Below are 22,828 nucleotides of genomic sequence, written 5' to 3' on the forward strand. Positions count from 1 at the left end.
AGATGACACCTTCAAAGAACTTTTAAATTTAAATTTACTGGACAATGAATTCATGTTATCTATACTAACAATGCCTTTTCCATTGAGTTTTAAACGTACTGTACTTTCCCTGGGTGCAACAATATCCATAATATCTATAACATTTATAAACAACAATAGCAATTATACAGTCTTCTTGTTTTCAAGTTATCTGTTATTTTTTACATTTGTCTTTCACTCAGAACATTTGAGTTATTTTAACATTGGAAACTTGCTGCAATAAAATGTTGTCATCCATGTATATTGTGCTTAATTCAAACAGTTGCTATGTGATTCCTTAAATGGTTACTAGAATATGTGTTCTCTGTGATATGTGCATTAAATATAAAACAGACACTTTCATATGTAACATTTTCAAACTTGAAGATTACTTAGAGATTATCTTATTAAATGCTGCATTTGCATAAAGAAATTGGAAGACAGAGACAAATCACACAATTAAAAATGGCATTACTAGAATTAGAACTCAGTGCCAGAATTAGGTCTAGCCTACAATTTATGGTCCCCTAATTCAGAGTGCATCTAAGTATACAGTATAGATTAAAACTGTGTGTGTAATATTATATCTTCATTCACAAAACTGCCACTAAAAAAAATGGCCACTCTTTTATGAGAAAAAGATTAACTTTTAAGAGAAAGAGAGATTAATGCTCTCTCCCCCCCTCCATATATATAAATATATAAATTAAATAAGTAATTAATAATTAATTCAGGATTAAAAGGCTGAAATTGTTAAGTCCAGAAAGGTACAGATTTAGAGGATAAGAAAAGTCTGTATATAACTGGAGGTTTCAGAAGATACCATGGAGAGAAATGGCATTTGACTATTGTCATAAAGAATAGGTTCATAAAGGTGACTTTAAGCATATTCATGACAAATAAAATTACTAAAAGTACCAGATGCAAAAGTGAACAGGATAATGAACTGTTCACTTGATTGGAGGAAAGTGAGACATGATTTGAGAGACAGCTGGAAGATATGTGTGCCAAGTTAGGAGTCTGAATCACAGTAAACGAGTAGTCATATAGAGGTTTCGGAATACAGAGGGAATGGTCAATGCTTACATTCATGCCTTTGCTGAAAGAATGGTTACCCAAGCCAAGGGGATTACTCTCTATTGTCTGGTGTTCATATTTGAGTGAGAAGCAGAGAGTAATTGTTTTAGGTGAACTTGGAAGTAATGAAAACCACTAATACAAAGCTAACACAGAGAAACTTGCCCTGAGAAAAGTTTAATCTCCTAGAACCCCTTACATTCTCTTGCCTTTAACAGATAAACAAGAATTTTCTTTTGCCAGCAACTGAAAGTGTTCCTGCTCACAATGGAATGTTTCACTGTTCTGAGGAGGGAGGAAAGATCACATTTGGGAAAAATAGTAGGAATTTCTTGACAGTGGAACTAGAGAGGCAGGAATGATTTCTGAGACGGTTTTGAGAATTAGTAGCTAACTATTAGGAAAGTTCTATCTATGAGTCAAATACTGGGCTGAACACTTTCAGACATCATCTAATTTAATCCTCAGAAAAATCTATGATGTCATGAATGAAATTAAATCTCCATCATGACACATACTAAAAATAAATATTGAGAGAAATTATGGTTAAAGTAGAAGAGATGAAATTTAAACCAGGTCTCTAATTTTAGGATACAGTATTCTAATTTTTTAATCTTTTTTAAAAATTTTTCAAGTACTGTTAACATACAATATTATATTAGTTTCAGGTGTACAGCTCAGTGATTGCACATCACAAAATTCACTAAGTGATTATCCCAATTTACATTGTACCCATCTGGCACAATACACAGTTATTTGAATATCAGTGACTATATTCCTTATGGTATACTTTGCATCCTTATGACTATTCAGTAACTACAATTTTGTACTTCTAAATCCTTTAACCTTTTTCACCCATTCTCCCCAACCCACCTCCAGTCTAGCAACCATCAAAATGTTCTCTCTGTCTATGAGTTTAAATCTATTTCTGTTCTGCTTGATCATTTATTTTGTCTTTTAGACTCAATTTTTATTGTTCATATTTTTACCTTTTCTTCTTCATAAAGAAGACCTTTAACATTTCATGTAATGCTGTTTTGGTGGTGATGAACTCCTTCAGCTTTTTCTTATCTGGAAAGCTCTTTAAATGTCCTTCTAAATAACAGCATTGCTGGGTAGAGTAATCCTGGTTGTAGGCCCTTGCTATTCATCACTTTGAATATTTCATGCTAATCCACCTTGCCTGCAAAGTTTCTGTTGAGAAATCAGCTGACAGTCTTATGCAAAGCTCCTTGATAGGTAACTAACTGCTTTTCACATGCTACTTTTAATATTCTTTGTCTTTAACCTTTGGCATTTTAAATATGATGTGTCTTGGTGTGGGCCTCTGGGTTGATCTTGTTTGGGCCACTCTGTGCTTTCTGGACTTGTATGTCTAATTCCTTCACCTGGTCAGGAAAATTTTTCGTCATTATATTTTCAAAGAGATTTCAATTGCTTGCTACCTTCTGGTACCCCCATCATGTGAATGTTTGGTACACTTGAAGATGTCCCAGAGGCTTCTTACACTATCCTCATTTTTTTGGATCCTTTTATCTTTTTGCTGATTAGTTTTTGCTTTTTTATATTCCAAATCACTGATTTGATTCTTGGCTTCATCTTCTGTACCGTTGATTCCATGTAAAATATTCATTTCATTTAGTGTATCCATTTCTGACTGGTTCTTTTTTATGGTTACCATGTCCTTTTTTTATGCTGGTGAAGCTCTCCCTAAATTCATCTCCTCTTCCCCTATGTTCATTGAGCATCTTTATAACCAGTGTTTTGAACTCTGTATGTAGCAGATGGCTTGGTTTCATTTTGATTTGTTCTTTTTCTGGGGTTTTGTTCTGTTTTATCATTTGCAACATCTTTCTTTGTCTCCTCATTTCAGTAGCCTCCTTGTTTTTGTTTCTATGTATTATGTAGAGATGCTGCGTCTCCTCAGCTTGCTAGAGTAGTATAATGTAGTAGATGTCCTGTAGGGTCCAGTGGCACAGCCTGCTTGTTCACCTGAGCCGGGTATGCCAAGTACATTTTTACCCCCCTTCCATCACCATGTGAGATGTGTGCACTGTTCTATCGTAGCTGAGCCTTGATTGCTGTTGGCATGGTAATGAGAGGGATTTTCCTCAAGCCAACTTGCTGCAAGGAATGGCTGTGACCACTAAGGAGAATCAGCCATGCATGGACTAGTTACCTCCAAGTTTTAGTGTTTAAAGATATATGTTCTTAAAAACAAGCCAACTGCTTTGTGTACAGTGAAAAGTTACAAATAAAGTGTATTGTTGAGTTGAAGGGAATAAATAATCTGAGTATACGAAGTTTTCACTTTAAGTGCTGACTTGAGGCCCTAAGGTACTAATATATAAGTCAACCAATCACACACATACATAGATATAAATATACATGATACAGGTATTTAGAGAGGTATAAATGAGTGCCATACATATCTGTTACCTCCAAGGATGGGTGCTGGTGAGGCTGTGGAGACAAGGGAACCCTAGTACACTGTTGGTGGGAATGCAGAGTGGTGCAGCCTTTGTGGAAAACAGATAGTTACCTCCAAGTCCCTTGGAGCGGGACTTACTTCAGTGGGACTGTGGTGCCCACTGAGTCCACCTCTTGAGTGTATAGCATATAAAGGTGGTTAGGTGCTGCTTTCACACATTCTGAAGCTGTCCACAAAGTACACCGGCTCTGGGGCTTCCTGGGAGGTGCAGGCCAAGTTCAACTGTTACGTGTGTCCTGCCCAGGGCCTCTTGGCATGAGCTACAAAATGATCTGCAGATGGTTGCTGCTCGTGCTGAGCTTGGAGGTACCTAGGATAGGCCCAACTGTGAACCATGGTCAGCTGCCTATAATGCTGGGCCTGGAGCCACTTTGAGAGAGGTACATATGTTGAGGCCAGATGCTTCTTGCCTGACAGATTTTCGGAGAGTCTGAAGCCAGAGCCAAGACAAATCATGTATATGTAAAATTCATTGGAAAAAAGATTGAGTTGTACTGAAAGTTGGGTAGGATTGGGTATCAGGGTATCACCAAAGTGGGGAGAACAGTGTTAGCCAAGTTAAAGGAGACTCAGATATATAGTGCCCACCTACTGTCTGTTTCGGGGGAGGGATGAGAAAAAGAGGAATGGTCTCTGCCAGCACTTCTGACTGGGAGAAAGCTGTCCCCCAAGCTCCCACCCTGATGCTAAACAAGTCAGTTCCTCCCTGCATGTTCCTGGTGTCTCTTGAGCTGCTACCCTAGTTGTGGAGCTTAGAGGCACTGGGTCTAAGTAAATCTGAGTGAAGGCCCTTTATGAGGAAATGCCTACAATTCCAGAGCCTCTATCTCAATGAGCAGCAACTCCCAGTGGTTTACATAGACAAAATTTATGGGGACTTCTCTTTTTGGAACTGTAATCCTGGCCTGGGGATTCTGGTGTGGGATTGGTACCACTTGTTCCTCAAGGGGGACCTCCACAGCCAAGATATCCTTCTTAATTTTTACTCATCACATATGGATGTGGGACCAGTCCATTCAGCATCTTTGTACCTCATTCCAGTATAGATGTGGCTTCTTCTTTATATCCTTAGTTGTAGGGCTTATGCTCACCCAGATTTCAGGAAGTTCTGAATGATGGTTGTTTTGTAGTTTAGTTGTAATTATGATGTCGTTGTGGGAGAATGCTAGTACTGTATTTACCTGTGTTGCCATCTTAACCGGAAGTCAAGTTTTTACTTTTCTCCAGTATTCTAATTTTAAGTGCATTTGGAGAAAAGGGGAAGGTTGAATGTTTACTCTAATCTTGGTAACCAAGAGGAGAAAAATCTTTTCATGTGGGATAGAGAACTCAAAAGGAGAAAATATAATGTGAAAAAAATAATTAAGGAATCAGTCTAAGTTTAATTTTCGTCACTTTAGATTTTAGCGTTCATCACGATACTGAGTGGAAATTTCACAGAAGCCAGCTAAATGTATCAGATAAAAGTGTAGGAAATATCTGCATAACAGTGATAGTTTAACACACTATATTTGCAAGTTTTGAGAGTGTTGACTAAGAGAACAGGACTGAAATGTGATTTGGAGAAAGGAGGACTAAATAGAAATAAAGACATAATTGGAAGATAAAATCAGAACTAGTATGCATGTCATTATAAATAACAAAGAAGAAAATGCATTAAGAAGAATGATTGTTTACTTAATAAACATGCCCTCTATCCTCTGAATGGAGCCAACACTGAAAAAACAGATGGATAAATTAGATAGATAACATAGATATGTAGATGATAGCTAGATGATAGATAGATAGACTGACATACGTCTGGTACTCAAATACACCTCTCTAAATACCTACATCATGTATATTTATATCTATCTATGTTTGTGATTGGTTGATTTATACATTAGTACCTTACAGCCTCAAGTCAGCACTTAAAGTGAAAACATACTCAGATTACTTATTCCCTTTAACTCAACAATAAACTTTATTTATAACTTTCCACTGTACACAAAGCAGTTGGCTTGTGTTTAAGAACATCTATCTTGAAACACTAAAACAACCAGAGAAAATGCTGACACTGATGGGCACAGATAAACAAAGAATAACTGGAAGATATCAGATTGCATCTGCAATTCCATCCATAAATTTCAATGTATATAATTAAGATGCTACATCTCTATTTCTCTTAAATATTTTTCAATTTCCTGTTTAGTTTTAAAAATTTTCCTCCCTTGATTAATTTTTGTATAAATATCTGTTAAAATATTTTTAAAAGCAATTGTTACTCATGTTACATAAAAATCTTTCTCAAGGAAAACATTTTATTTCATATAGTGAGAAACAATATTAAAGAACAGAATACATATTTGACTAATTTTCAAGAACAGCATTTGGTTTCTTTCTCTTTGAAAATAGTTTGGAATTAATAAAAAAGAGTAATTTCCCATTCAAAATAAGTCTAAGTATGAAATTAAGGGAGAATTCTTTTAGTTTCTCAGTGCATGGTTAGCTTGTCTTGAAGATTCCTTTTGAAAATCTTTGCTTTTACTAGACTTAAATATAAGTCGTAACACCATAAAAGTCCTAAAGAACATAGACAGGAAACTCTCAGATATTCCATAAATCAGTATTTTCATTGATATGTCCCCTAAAGCCAGGGACATAAAGGAACAAGTGGACCTCATCAAAAAAAGAAGCTTCCGCACGGCTAAAGAAAACATCAGCAAAATGAAAAGGGAGCCAACTGTATGGGAAAATACATTTGCCAATGATACATCAGATAGAAATTTGATCTCCAAAATATATAAAGAACTCACACGACTCCACTTCAAGAAGACAAATAATCCAATTAAAAAATGGGCAAAGACCAGGCAGGTGGGGGATCCTGCTGCGCCGGGAGTGTGCTCAAAGAGCCTGCGTGAGAGTGCAGAGAGATCCCAAAAAATAGCCCAGCCCTGACCGAAGGGGTCACAGAGCTGCTCCAAGCAGGAGACAGACACAGACACTAGACTCCTGGAAAGCTCAAACAAACAACCCAAGGTCCTATATGGTCAACAACTGACATCATCAGAGGCAGGCCCAGAAAGAAAAGTAAAGGACAAAAATACTTAACAGACTCTCACAAAAATGGGAAGAAAAAGAAGTTCCCCTCAAATGAGTGGAAAAGAGGACTCCCCACAGAGAGAGCTAAATGAAATAGAGGCAAGGGAACTATCAGATACTGAATTCAAAACAATGGTCCCAAGGAAGCTCAATGAGCTCAGCCAGCTCAAAGAGAACTATGAGAAACTGCAGAGAAACTATCAGGATCTTACAGCACACTATATCAGCTTGGAAAAGGACATAGAAACTATCAAGAAGACACAAGAATATATGAAGAATACCATTTCTGAATTGAAGAACACAGTAGAAGGAATCCAAAGGAGGCTGGATGAAGCCGAAGATCGAATCAGTGAGATGGAAGATAAGGTAAAAAGAAGCTCCCAGAAAGAACAAGAAATGGAAAAATGTCTCAAAAAGAATGAGGAGGCATTTAGGGATGCAGGACAACCTGAAACACAATAATATCCGTATAATAGGGATACCAGAAGGAGAAGGAGAGGAGCAAGGGATAGAGAACCTCCTCGAAAAAGTAATGATGGAAAATTTCCCTAATTTGAGGAGAGAAAGGCTCTCATGGATCCAGGAGGCACAGAGGACCGCACTCAGGAGGGACTCAAAGAGGTCCACTCCACGACACATCATCATTAAAATGGCAAATGTCAAAGACAAGGAGAGAATCCTCAAGGCAGCAAGGGAGAAGGAGAAAGCAACATACAAGGGGGCCCCGATACGCCTAGGAGCTGACTTCTCAACAGAAACACTACAAGCCGGAAGGGAATGGCAACAAATATTCCAAGCCACGAAAAGCAAGGGCCTAACACAAGGCTGCTCTACCCAGCTAGGTTCTCCATTAAAATAGAAGGGGAAATACAGAGTTTCCCAACAAGAGGAGTCTAAAAGAATACATCTCTACCAAACCAGCACTCCAAGATATGCTAAGGGGACTGGTTTAAGCAGATGAGGGAAAAGAATGAGACAGACAGGAACACAAGTACAAAGAGAAAAGATGAGTAAGTTTCTATCAGTAATATCTCTCAATGAGAACGGACGAAATGCCCCAATCAAAAGACACAGGGTAGCTGAATGGATAAGAAAACAGGACCCACACACACGTTGCCTACAAGAGACCCACCTCAGAGCAAGAGACCTACACAGATTAAAAGTAAAGGGATAGAAAAAAATATTCCAAGCAAATGGACATGAGAAAAAGGCTGGGGTTGCCATACTTGTATCAGACAAAGTAGATTTCAAAACAAAGGCCATAAAGAGAGACCCAGAGGGGCACTTTATCATACATAAAGGAAGAATCTATCAAGAAGACATCAACATTGTAAATTTTTATGCTCCCAATATAGGAGCTCCCAAGTTTAAAAGGAAATTGTTGGATGACTTCAAAAAAGATATAGAGAGCAACACACTGATAGTAGGGGATTTCAACACCCCACTGTCAAAAATGGACAGATCTTCCAAACAAAACATTAATAAACATATTGTGGCACTGAATGACACACTGAATCAAAGAGACTTAACTGACATATATAGAACCTTACGTCCCAAAGAAGAAAAATACACATGCTTTTCAAATGCTCATGGCAGTTTTTCAAAGATAGACCAAATGATAGGACACAAAGCAAGCCTCAGCAAATTCAAGAAAATTGAAACAATACCAAACTTTTGCTCAGACCACAAGGGCTTGAAACTGGAAATCAACCTCAAAGAGAAACTTCAAAAACTTGCAAACTCATGTAGACTGAACCGTAGACCATTAAACAATGAATGGGTCAATAATGAGATGAGAGAAGAAATCAAAAAATTTCTGGAAACAAATGAAAATGACCAGACAACAGTCTAAAACCTATGGGACACAGCAAAGGCAGTCCTGAGAGGGAAGTTCATAGCAGTACAGGCTTCCCTAAAAAAGATAGAAACATTTCAAATAAAAGACCTAACAGTACAACTTCAAGAACTGGAGAAACAACAGCAAATAAATCCCAGAGCAAGTAGAAGGAAGGAAATAGTCAAGATTAAAGCAGAACTGAATGACATAGAGACAAAAAGAACAATTCAGAGGATCAACCAAGCCAGAAGCTGGTTCTTTGAAAAGATAAATAAAATTGACAAGCCTTTAAGCAGACTCATCAAGGAAAAAAAGGGAGAGAACCCAAATTAATAATATCAGAAATGAAAGAGGAGAAATAACAACGGATACCACAGAAATACAAAGGATCGTCAGAAATTACTATGAACAATTATATGTCAAGAAATTTGAAAATCTTGATGAAATGGACAAATTTTTAGAAAAGTATAATCTTCCAACACTGAAGGAGGAAGAAACAGAAATCTTGAACAGACCAATAACAGCTGGGGAAATTGAAGCAGTCATCAAGAAACTCCCGGCACACAAAACCAGGGCCGGACAGTTTCACAGGAGAATTTTACAAAACATTTAAGGAAGAGCTAACCCCTGTCCTTCTCAGACTATTCCAAAAAATCCAAGAGGAGGGAAGACTCCCAGACTCTTTCAATGAAGCCAACATCACCCTGATCCCAAAACCAGATAAAGACCCTACAAAGAAAGAAAACTACAGGCCAATTTCGCTGATGAACAGAGATGCTAAAATCCTCAACAAAATATTGGCAAACCGCATCCAGCAATACATTCAAAAGATTATCCACCATGATCAAGTGGGATTCATCCCAGGGATGTAGGGATGGTTCAATATGCAAGTCAATAAACGTGATACATAACATAAATAAAAGTCAAAAACCACATGATCATCTCGATAGACGCAGAAGAAGCATTCAACAAGGTACAGCACCCATTTATGATGAAAATACTCAACAAAATGGGAATAAATGGGGCATTCCTCAACGTAATAAAGGCCATATATGAAAAACCTACAGCCAGTATCATACTCAACGGGCAAAAACGGAAAGCTTTCCCACTAAGATTGTGAACACGACAAGGACGTCCGCTCTCACCGCTTCTTTTCAACATCGTATTGGAAGTCCTAGCCACAGCGGTCAGACAAGAGAAAGATATTAGAGACATGCAAATAGGAAAGGAGGAAGTAAAGCTATCATTGTTTGCAGATGACAAGATAGTGTACATAGAGAACCTTGTAGACTCTACCCCAAAACTCCTCAACCTAATAAGTGAATTTGGCAAAACAGCAGGATACAAAGTCAACATTCAGAAATCAAAGGCATTTTTGTACACCAGCAATGAAATAGAAGAAGAATAAATAAAATAAAAAAAATACCATTCAATATAGCAAGAAGAAAAGTAAAGTACCTAGGTATAAATTTAACCAAAGACATAAAAGACCTACACACAGAAAACTATACAACATTGAAAAATGAAATTAAGGAAGACACAAATAAATGGAAGCATATACCGTGCTCATGGATTGGAAGAATTAATATCATCACAATGTCCATACTACCCTTAGCGATTTATAGATGCAATGCAATCCCTATTAAGATACCAATGACGTATTTCACAGAAATAGAACAGGCATTTAAAAAATTTATATGGAACCATAAATGACCCCATATAGCCACAGCAATTGTGAGAAAGAAAAACAAAGTAGGAGGGATCATAATACCGGACATCAAACTCTACTACAAAGCCACTATACTCAAAACAATCTGGTACTGGCACAAGAACAGACCCATAGACCAGTGGAACAGAATAGAAAGCCCAGAAATAACCCCAGGTCTCTATGGACATGTAATATTTGACAAAGGGGGCACAAGCATAAAATGGAGCAATAACAGCCTCTTCAACAAATTGTGTTGGGAGAGCTGGACGGCTACATGCAAAAAATTGAAATTGGATCATCAGCTGACACCATACACAAAAATAAACTCAAGATGGATCAAAGACTTAAAAATAAGTCGCAACACTATCAAAGTCCTAGGGGAGAACATTGGCAGGAAACTCTCAGATATCTCATGCAGCCATTTTTTCACTGATATGTCTCCTAAAGCAAGGGACTCAAAGGAAAGGATAAACAAGTGGGACTTCATCAAAATAAGAAGCTTCTGCATGGCAAAAGAAAACAAGCAAAATGAAAAGGGAGCCAACCATATGGGAAAATATATTCGCTAATCATACATCAGATAGAGGTTTGATCTCCAAGATATATAAAGAACTCACTCATTTCCACTGCAAGAAGACAAACGATCCAATCAAAAAATGGGCAAAAGACCTGGGCAGATGCTTTTCCAAGGAGGAGATACAGAGGGCCCAGAGACATTTGAAAAGATGCTCAGCATCACTAGCCATCAGAGAAATGCAGATCCAAACCACCATGAGGTACGACCTCACACCGGTCAGAATGGCCATCATAAACAGGTCCACAAAGAACAGGTGCTGGCGAGGCTGTGGAGAAAAGGGAACCCTAGTCCACTGTTGGTGGGAATGCAGACTGGTGCAGCCACTATGGAAAGCAGTGTGGAATTTCCTCAAAAAGCTGAAAATGGAACTGCCTTTTGATCCAGTGATTCCCCTGCTGGGACTATACCCTAAGAACACCAAAACACCAATACTAAAGAACCTATGCACCCCAATGTTCATAGCAGCACAATTTACAATAGCCAAGTGTTGGAAGCAACCTAAATGCCCATCAGTAAATGTTTGGATCAAAAAATGATGGTACATATACACAATGGAATACTACACAGCAGAAAGAAAAAAAGAACTACTGCACTTCGTGACAGCATGGATGGAACTGGAGAGCATTATGCTAAGCAAAATAAGCCAGGGAGCGAAAGACAAATACCATATTATCTCATCTATAAGCGGAACCTAACCAACAATAGGAAGATGCAAGGAAAATAAGACGAGCAACACTGAAAGGAAAAGAAATCAACAGAGACAACACGGAAAGAGGGAGGGGGGGCGGGGAAAAGGAAGGGAAGGGGGAAAGTCAAGGAACATATAGCAAGGACTCATGGACAAAACCAAAGGAAGAGCTGAGGGAGGAAAGGAGGGAGGGAGCTAGGGAAAGTGGTGGGGGGGAGGCAGAGACGAATGTATTTGAAAAAATAAATTAAAATAAAATTTAAAAAAAAATGGGCAAAGGATCTGGACAGACACTTCTCCAAGGGAGAGATACAGTGGACCCAGGGACATATGAAAGGATGCTGAGCATCACTAGTCATCCGAGAAATGCAAATTAAAACCACTTCACACCAGTCAGAATGACCATCATAAACAGATCAACAAACAATGGGTGCTGGCCAGGCTGTAGAGAAAAGGGAACCCTAGTACACTGTTGGTGGGAATGCAGAGTGGTGCAGCCATTGTGGAAAACAGCGTGCAATTTCCTCAAAAAACTCAAAATGGAACTGTCTTTTGACCCAGTGAGTCCACTGCTGGGGTTATACCATAAGAATCCCAAAATACTAATTCAAAAGAACCTATCCACCCCGATGTTCATAGCAGCACAATTTACAACAGCCAAGTACTGAAAGCAACCGAAGTGTCCATCAGTAAATGAGTGGATCAAATAACTGTGGTACATTTACACAATGGAATACTACGCAGCAGAAAGAAAGAGTGAGCTCCTACCCTTCGCGACAACATGGATGGAACTGGAGAGCATTATGCTAAGTGAAATAAACCAGGGAGCAAAAGAGAAATACCATATGATCTTACCTAACAAAAAAACAAGCAAAAAATATATAACCAGCAACATTGAAAGAAAAAAGAAACCAACAGAATCAAGAGGAAAGGGGGACGGGAAAGGGAAGGAAAGGGTCAGGTCAAGGAACATGTATAAAGGAGTCATGGGAAAGGACTGAGGGAGGGAGGTGGGGGAGAGAGGCAGGGAAAGAGGTGGCAGGAAGGTGGAGACAAATGTATTTGAACAATAAAAAAAGAAAAAAGAAAGAAAAAAGAGAGAAATATTTGCATTTACCAACTAGAATCTTTAAGACTTCAAGGAAATACGTATTTGCCAGAAGTTCACAAGATAATTAAAAAAAAATAATGGAATAGCATGATAGACAGTTCCTCCCCCTAAAATCCAATACAACACACAAAGACCTATAAAGAAAGAATATAAACATAGCAATACACAGAAGATAAGTCAAAAAGCAATTTAAAAAAATAATATATTTTGGAAATATGCTTGGTTAACATACTCATACACATTGTAATTATGATGATCAAATGAAGAAAATACTACAGCAAAAGAATTACTAAAAAAGTTTAACGTGGCAGATGAGAAGAGTGGATGCATTGAGAAGATGATCAATACCTTGTTTTCCCTGTTGCCCAACAATTAGGACTTCCTTTAAAGTTTTAGCCCTGTTCCTCTGGTTTGTTGACAAGGTAAGAATGACAGCTATGATTTTATACAACTTTTATGTATTAAAATACTTGTGGATTGAGAGGAACATTGATATTTGATAGGAAACCATATCTTTGAACTTAGTGTAGTGACTCTTAAAACTTCAGAGATTCTGGAAGTTATACCTATATATTTCTTACAAGAGGCTTTAGCTTCTGTAGGGCAAAGGATTCAGTCATAGTCCTCATCCCCAATTACGTAGATGTTGTCTCTTTATACACAAGCTGACATCTAGGTAGTGGTTCTTATCCTGGGGTAATTGTGCCCATCAGGGGACATTTGGAAGTGTCTGGAGACATTTTTTATTGTCACGACATGGGCGGAGGGTCATGCTATTGGCATCTCAAGATTTAAGACCAATTAGAAGGACAGCTTCCCATCTATACACACACACACACACACACACACACACACACACACACACACACAGAAATTTCATTTTGGGAAGAATAAATTTTTGTTGGGAGTCTGTCCTCTGCATTTGGGACAGTTAGTAGCATCCCTCAACTCTATGCACTGGATGCCAGAAGCATTCCTCTTCCTCCCATCATGACAATCAAAAATGTTTCCAAAATTTTCAAGTGCCCCCAGGAGCAGGGAGTAGGAGGCATGATGTCAAGCTGTGGCTCCTGTCTTATATCTGCAAGTGAACTTGATGCCATATGTGCCTATTGCAGACCCATGACTTTGAATGAAGTTACATTTAAGAAGACCCTATAATAAGTTACAGAGAAGTTTACTACCAAGTTAAAATTTATTTACACCCTATAATGTAATAAAATCCAAAATAAAATATATTGGCAAAACCAAAAAATATGTGATTAGTATTAAATATAAAATATGATATTAGATCAAAAATTGAAAATCAATAGGGATAAAATTGCTTAACAATATACTAGAACTCTGTATGAACAATGCTTGCAGGTAAATTAGACACTCTGGTAAGCGTGTGTCTCCAGCTGCAGAGATAAGAAGCCAAGTTTTCCTCTCCTGACAGAGGCCTTTGATTTCTCACTTCTTGATTGGGTTTATCATTCACTGGCTGAAGTTCTTTTAGGACATTAAATTTCTTACATTGTTATCTAACTTCTGAAGGTTTTACACATTTTTTCCTAACCAGAAATCTACAACTTCTGCATATTTTTTATTTTCCTCTGCATAAAGTATTCTATTAGTGGTGCTTTAAAATAAATTGATAAAATCACAGGTATGTTCATGGAATATACTACTGGAAGCCAATAGATGTGATTTATTTTAATGATTCATTATTATTGCTTTTTTTATGTCCATGGGAGAAAAGCACAGTGCTCAGAAAATGCTTAAATGCCATATTTGAGAACACATTTATTTTTTAATGAAAGATAAATCCCTTTTTAACTAAGAAAGATATAAAAGGCACATAATTTTTATATTTATATATGTCTATGTTCACCTCTCTTAGAAAATATTTTTCCATAAAGTGAGAAAAGAAGAAGAAAAGACCTTAGGAAAAGAGTCAACATAAACTTTCTTCATTCAAAATACATTTAACTTAGTCACATATTTAAAGGATTTAAGGATAAAACACTTCAATATTATGGAAATGCTATAATCATCCACTTGCATTTATTTCTATACAACAGGAGTGGATAGAAATACTTAGATGACAACATCAATAAACACAAGATGTGGCTGGCTTGTCAGTTTTTTTAATCATTCTGTTAAAACTGGCTGGTCCTATCCTGCTTCTTTACATAGATACTGAAAATAAAATGAATAAGTTTTTTTCTAAGCGTGAAGTCATGGTTGGGTCTGCATTGTGACAGGAGCAGAGATAGAACCAGGGGAAAATGCATATATTTTCTTTACATGATCCATATACTTGATAAAGCAGTGTTCTTTCCAGGCAATCTGTCTTCAATTGCACAATAATGATATTGCATCTGTGTTCTACATCAAGAAGCTCTTTAGAAAAGAAGACTTTCTATTTTCTTTGACAATTTTCTTAGATGGTTATCTACCCTACTATTTTTCTGTAATAGTGAGAAATCAGGGGCAAAGAGATTGCCCACAATGGCAGTAGTTCGGTTACAGTAAATTTATCCTAAAGATTTTGTACAAAATAGCATATCTGCTTTGGAAGTTTAATTTTCAAATATTCAGAAATAATATAAAAATAAAATGTTTAAACAGATCTGTTTTCAAGCAGCTCCATTATATGTCCTTGTTAAATCTGTGAGGAAACAACGTAAGAATTATTTATATAACATATTGACTAGAAATGAAAATTCTAGAGTATTTTTATAAAGTTTAAATTGTATACTATCTTATTAGAATATTGTTTCTTTTTTTAAGAAAATATCTTAATTACCTGGGGAAAGGAAAAGGTCAGATTGGAGAAAATAATATAAATATTAATATTTTCTAAATATTAACACTGCCTCAGGCTTCAGTTGATTAATGGTTCTAATAGCTTCTGCCAACACCAAAAGAATGAATAGGGCCATTTAATTTAAATGAAGAAACATTCTTAATAAACACAGTTCTATTTGATAATCATTAATGTTAAAACATGAAGTATGAATGCTTAAAATATTTTATTAGTAAACTTAAAAGCTTTCACCAACCCACGTTCCAGTCAACTGTATTACAAAACTTTACAGTGAGAAAATGAAATAAAGTTAATCTGCATTTAAAAAAGAAAAAGAAAGAAGGAACTCCTTTTGTGATAACATGGATGGAACTGGAGAATATTATGCTAAATGAATAAGCCAGTCAGTGAAAGACAAATACCATATGACCTCACCTGTAAGTGGAATCTATTCAACAAAATAAACTAATGAACAAAATAAACCACAGGCATGGAAACATGGAGCAGACTGAAAATGGCTAGAGGGGATGGGGAAGGAGGACAATAGTGGAAAGAAGGAGAAGGGACTAGACAAAGAACATGTATGAATGACCCATGGACATGGACAACAGAGTGGGAACTGACTGTGGGAGAGGGGGGCGGGGTGCGATGGGTGGAGGAGGGCAAAGAGGGAAAAACTGAGACAACTGTAATAGAATGAACATGATTTAAAAAAATAAAAAGTAAAAAAAAATAAAAAACAAAAACCTCTCCCACACTGCTTAGAGGAGCCCTAAAAAAATTAAATAAATAAAAGACTGTCTTAACAAGAAGAGTTTTAGCTTTAAATTTTTCCTCAGTACAAAAATCCTAAAAATGGGTGAGTTAATTAAGAACCTATCAACCTGACAAGAAATTTAAGAGTAGTGCTAGAAATTTGATTGTAGGTTTGACATATAATGAGATTAAATTATAGTAGGAATGGGTCAACAATCTTTAGGAAAAATAGTAAAAAAGATATAAGTAATGATTTGAAAGTAAGACATTGGATTCTTTACATTAAAATAGAGCAGAACATATGTTAAAATGATAATCATAATACTTTCCATTTTGTGCTATACAGTAAGCAAAGTTTTAGTTACTTTGCAAATTTATTTTAATTAATTACTACTTGAAAAGTAGGGAGACTTTTTTTGAAACAGGAAAACTAAAGCTCAGAAATATTAAGCTATTTGCCAATGGCCATATATATATATCATGTTAAATTAATTAAACAGGGAAATCATGAAACTGAAGTGGCTCTAATTGCTGTGGCAGACTACCTAGGCAAACCCAAAGATCTAGACCTGTAAATGCCTCAAGTTTAAGAAAATGAAACTTAAGGACAAACAATTACCAATATTCACTCAGATAGAAGTGGAAGAGGATATAAGGGGGATAAATGGTAATAGAAAAATACAATAAAAAATAAGCTATTTAAAAATAAACTGTATCCAATTCATAATTTTCTTTTTTGTGTCTTTTCTCTATAAATGTCTTTCCCAGAGCTCCTATTCATAGAGCATCCCTAACTGCTTATAGTTTGTCACTATTGATTAGAAAGGATTTTTACTCAAATGAACTCTTAAAAATTTTCATATGCCTTAGTTTATTCTTTAACAATAGTAATAGATGATAAAAACTAGGATTCTCTGGGTCAAACAACATTCTTTAAATGAATGCTGTCTTCAAGATTATTCTGATAGAGGCATTGACATAATATTTGTGATGCAGTCATTACATAAAAAATGTTGAAAATAACCTTCAACTTATCATTTATGTTTCTAATTTAGTCCTTTGAATAATGTCAAAGATAATTTTTCTATTTCTGAACTTGAATTTATGTTATGGTGCAAACAAAAATCTATCAGAATCAGGTCATATTGGTGAAAAAAGTAAATCCAGTTAAAAGCTTGGCATGAAAACTATACAATCATTAAAAGTATTTCTTTGTGTTGCTTAAACAAACTCCACAGGCAATATTACAAGAGACTTTTGAGGAAGGCAACAGTGAAATAATAACTAATGATTTTGAAAGAAGTACAATATATCACCTAACATATATATTCAAAAGTTTTACGTTGAAGTTTGATGATGTGTTCTGCAGACTAAACACCAGTGTCCATGATCAAGGAACACCCTCCTCAGTCACCAAGAAACTTTGTGAAGACTTAAAAGGTGAAAAGCAGTTGAAGAATTGTGGGGAACAGGAGAATGGAGGAATCAGAGTCTGGCTAAAGAGGCAAATCTGAATTACCCTGATCATGAGGCTGAGAAGAGATGGTCTGAATTACTGTGGAGAGTGGAGAATAGGAAACACATCTGTATAAGTAGGGCTTTCCAGGCTACGGAGCTGAAAGTCATTTTATTGTTCTGCCAATAAGTGAAAATTTTTGTCCATTCACTTATAAATTCATTTCAATAGCCTGTAATGTTTTTTGTATATGAATATGACAAATTGCTCCCTTATTTCTACTTTTGTAATAGTTACTTCATCTGGTATTAATTTTAGATTAATCTTTAGTCACACTGATATTTTTAGAGCAATTTCACTATTTAAAAATTGTAAAAAGTAGTTCTATTTGCTTAATACAGTCATTCTGTATACCTGGGCTCATCAAAAATAATGAGCATACATGCTTCCATACATCCCAATCTGTTTTTAAGAACTTTTTCTTATACAGCCCATCATACCCTGCTTTCATTGAATATTCATTTTGATGAAAAGAAATTAATGTGTACTCTTTGCTAGATTTCTTGAGACAGACTAAGCAGTAAAACCCTAATATGTGGTTCCCTCCTCTTCACCCAATTTGCTTAGGAAACAGGTAAAGAACATGGGTTCATTAATAGCCCTGATTATTTTCTTTCATGTTTTCTTCATTTGGAAAATATAAATTGCAAGCGGTTCATGAAATCTCATTTGGAGATGGTAAAAAGCTATTAATACCATTTAACATTATTGTCAGTCTGATTTTTAGTATATATTTTGTGCCTTATAAAAGAAATACCTTATCTTTAATTGTAAGTGCCATAAATGTTTAAATATATATGTTTAAAACATAAATAAACTTAATATATTTATATTTATATATAAATCAAAACCCTAATAATAAAAAGTGACATTCAGTGCAGTATACATCTTCTCTAACTGACTTTCAAAGAAATGTATCCAAATTGTACTCTCTTTATTAAAGTATTTTACCAGTGCATTGAGATAAAACCCTTTGAAGGACAGCTTTTATTAAAAATAAATTGATACCATTTATGAAATTACGATTATATACTACAAGTATATGTATACAATATAAATATAAATTTAATAAAATATTTTAGGAGGAAAATAGGCATATCTTTGTTTCTTCATTTACTATATGGTACATATTTTAATATATTTATCCAATATCATTTTCATTTAATCAATATTCAAGTGGTCAATACTCTAATGGATAAACTAAAAGTAGCTTTACTACTGTGATTTTATTTAGGAAATTATTCTAGCTTTCTTCAATAAAGTCTATATATACTATGACTTTTAAATGACATTGAAGGAGAGAAGAATATGCCACCCCAAAATATGCAACTTGGGCTTGTGGATTATATTCAGCTGGAGGCAATCAAGACCCAGCCAACTCAAGAAAAAATTTTATTTACTCTTACCGCCCTGAAAGAATTTAGACAGGGGGTATGGCTTGGAGAAAGAGAGAGAGCTATTCAAGAGATAACATTCTTTCTGGCAGGACGAACATCTTTCTTACTATTCTTATAATACCCTTCCCCCTTTGAAACCTCATGATCTTATCCCATTCCTTAGCTCAGGATGGCACATAAGTCTCAACTGCCCACTTGCCACTGGATCTCATATTTTTATAGAGTTCTTGTCTATCCAAAATGAAAAATTTGTTTTTCTAACATTAATCTGTTTTATGTCAATTTAATTATTCAACCAGCGAAAGAACATAGAAGGATAAAGGAAAAAAATCTCCTTCTAACATTATAAATCAATTACCATATATACATATATTTTCAATGATTAATTACAATGTTTCAAATAAAAAGAGCCAAAAGTAAACAAAAGAACTGTCATATAGTTCCAAAAAACAGGTGAATGAAGTTAGGCAATAGTAAAAATATTAAAAGATATTAAAATTACAACATACTTTGCAACTTCATCTAGCAATTTATAAAACTAAATTAATTTTAAAATACTACTTTTCAAAATACTATATTTGCAACTTCTTACTCTGGTACATATAATGTGTGGTAATTGGCAATTGTAGAAGTTACAAATATTATAAAATAAATCTGATTTCTAGAATGAGCAATGTGCATAAGAACTTAATAATTTAAATGAGTTCATTTTGGTGATAAAGCTTATTGGAAGAGGATATAGAATTTTATAAAATACCTCTCAGCTTCTTTTACTTACTAAATCACTTTCTATATATTTTAAGAGGAGGCACATTAAGTGAAAATAAAAATAATTTTAAAAGTTTTAAAAAAAATGATTGCTTTATAATTGTAATACATTTGCTAAGAACAAATCGCACTAGAAGATTTTGAACATTCAACTAAATAGACTATTCCCCTAGTTACATGATATTGAAATACATAGATGGTCTGTTCAGAAGGTATCCAGTCATGCAATATGAAAAATAGAGACATTTATTGAAGAAGGTACAAGATACAAGAAACATTGTCCATAGGACAATGGTGCCTCAGTCTCTTTCAAAGTAGGCACCTTGGGACCTCACACGATTCTCCCAGTCACCATCAGCTGCCCAGTCATACCTTCCTGAATCTCATCGAGGGTCTGAAATCTCTTACCTTTCAAAGGTTATTTTAGTTTTGGTATAAGCCTAAAGTCTCAAGGTGCCAAATCTGGACTGTAGGTGTCTGAGTCACCTGGGTGATTTGATGGTTTGCAAAAAAGCTCAGTGTGAGATGTAATGCATGAGTGAGCATGGTGTTGTGATCAAGCTGCCAATCACCTGTGGCCCATACCTGCAGCCTTCTGAATCATCTGAATAGTTTCCATGCAGGAATGTTCAAGCTTAATGCAAAACTTGAGGTAGATCTGTTGCTCTACTCTCTCAGTCATTTTTAATGCAATAACTACACAGTATACACGTTCACGCAACAGCATCTACTGCCCCCATTGACTAGTACAATGAAGTTGTCATTGTTCATGCATGCAAATTCCAGTCCACTCTCCTTGGCTGCCAGGTTACACTGATGTTGTGCAAACCATTCTCATTATATTAACAATGGCTGGACTTTCTCTGTACAGACCTCATGTTTAGGTTCCTACAGTATAAATTCATTAAAGTCCTACATATAATTACATCTGTGCTCCTTTAATTGTTTTGGTTAGTTATTTAATTGGATACAAATAAAACTAAATGCCAAAACAAAGTGCCTTGGAGATACCAAATTTTTTTATTTATCATGACCATTTCTTTTTCAATATTTATATTTCAAAGCAGATAAAATTATATGTAAATAAAAATGTGTCAATGTCTGTATGTAAAATAACATACAAGAATTCATTAATATAATGAACATTGTAAGAAAGGAGGTCTTAATAAACTAAAATATGGAAGAGAGTTCAAGTTCTGAAAAAGGTGCTCTGTAAGAATTATTATAATTTGTCATCTTCTTCCTTCACATACTCAGACACTTGAAGGTGTCAATCTATATGCAGCAAGTCTTCAGATAATCCTAAATCCTAAATAATAAAGACCAATCATGCAAGAAGCAAGAGGTATGCAGTATGTACATAGTCTTATACCATTTGTTATCATAAGTTAAAGTACTCACCACATTTACTCAATAGTTGTAATGTAAAATATTTTATATTAGGTATACAAAGTATATTAAACATAGCTTATTAGCTGCAATGATGTAACTAATTGTAAATAATTTCTGAGGTGATATGAACACATGTACATGTATATATGTATATATGCATGTGTGTACAAAAAATTTATATTCCATATGCACCCTCTTTACATGTAGCATGGCTATTTAAGTCAAGAACAAATACCAATTATTTCATATTTTTAAGAAAACACTACAAAAGTTAGAATATTTATCATTTAAAAAATACTATCACAATTTCTGCATTATGATTTTTACAGGTAGGCATGCCGGCTGTACAGCTAGCAGGAATTATGTGCCTGAAAAATGAACATTTTATTCACTCAGAAATATTCTGGAGTCATTATCAGTTATTTGTATCTGGCAAATGCTCAGACACATATGCAGATTCTTCCAAATATTTGGGAATACATGAAAGAGAGGTTCTTGCAAGACACAATGTAGCCTCACTTGGAACTAGCAAGACAGCTGGCATCCAGATCGGCCTTTCCTGGGGAGGCCAGGAAAGCTTGCCTCTGACAGCAAGCCCTGTCAAACTACACCCTGCTCTGCAAAGGCAAATGAGGTACAAATCTTTACACCTACAGCAAATGAACTAGACTTTGTCTATGTCTGTCAATGTCTTTCAGTCAATTACATTCTGTCACACTAGAGACAGCTGTGCCAGTATTTACCTTCAGCCACTATTGAATGTTAAAATTTTGAGCTGAAGTTATCATTTTCCATGGGCATTACTAAGAAGAAAAAGAAAAGGAAATTTAACCCACCAATAGAATTCTGGACATTAGTAGATTCTATGGAAATAGAGATCTTGGTTTTTGAACCTTTAATTCTAAATTCCCTAGAGCCGCTGGGTTCTCCAGGTTTTATTTCCACCAGTGCTCCCCCAGACAGGTGTGAGCAGAGCAAAACGAATTGCCCTAATAGTTTTAGGAATATGGACGCTTTGTGCATAACTCTGGAGGAAGCACAGAGTCCTATGATTACCAAGAATGAAGTTTTCCAAATTCTGTCAGCTTCCTCTGTAGTCACTTGAGGGTGCGACTTATTTTGGGAGCATTGAGGAGAGGTATCTCTTTTATAATTCCTTTTTCTTTCTGAAGCCTATTTTCACATGAACATCCCAACTATGAGCTCATTATCCTGAGCATAAATGCCGGCCAGGAAGGGAAAAAGCAATACTGCTGAAGTGCTGAATGAAACCTGCCATCTAAAAGCTACATTATTTGGAGGAAAATCTAGTAATCAATTGGAAATCAGCCAAAGTACTTAGCAAATAAAAGGTTGCATATTTATAGGAGTTTCTATATAAAAGGGACAGGGAATAGTTAAGCAGCACTCAAAACCTTGCTCCTCACCCACTACTCACCTCATACATAAATGAATTAGCTGATATTAGTTTCAAATATAATCTTTCTATATCTCAATTATTCTTTCAAATTTAAAGTCAGTTAATTCAATCAGCCAATGTCCTTAAGTCTAATATAAAAATAGACATGTTTGGACTAAATCTTATTTTCCATTATCTGAGTTGCAGAGAAACCACATTGT

The 22,828-nt window shown here is 35.6% G+C and overlaps 1 protein-coding gene across 1 annotated transcript in view; it reads right to left on the reverse strand.

The window, feature by feature from the left end:
• MDGA2 (MAM domain containing glycosylphosphatidylinositol anchor 2) overlaps positions 1 to 22,828 on the reverse strand; it is an 873,596-nt gene that overhangs the window by 198,911 nt on the left and 651,857 nt on the right. The gene's annotated exons all lie outside the window — the stretch shown is intronic.

Source organism: Pteronotus mesoamericanus, unplaced genomic scaffold (genome assembly GCF_021234165.1).
Source record: "Pteronotus mesoamericanus isolate MK-2021 breed Mesoamerican mustached bat unplaced genomic scaffold, CSHL_Meso_final contig_100, whole genome shotgun sequence".
NCBI classification, from domain to species: Eukaryota; Metazoa; Chordata; class Mammalia; order Chiroptera; family Mormoopidae; genus Pteronotus; species Pteronotus mesoamericanus.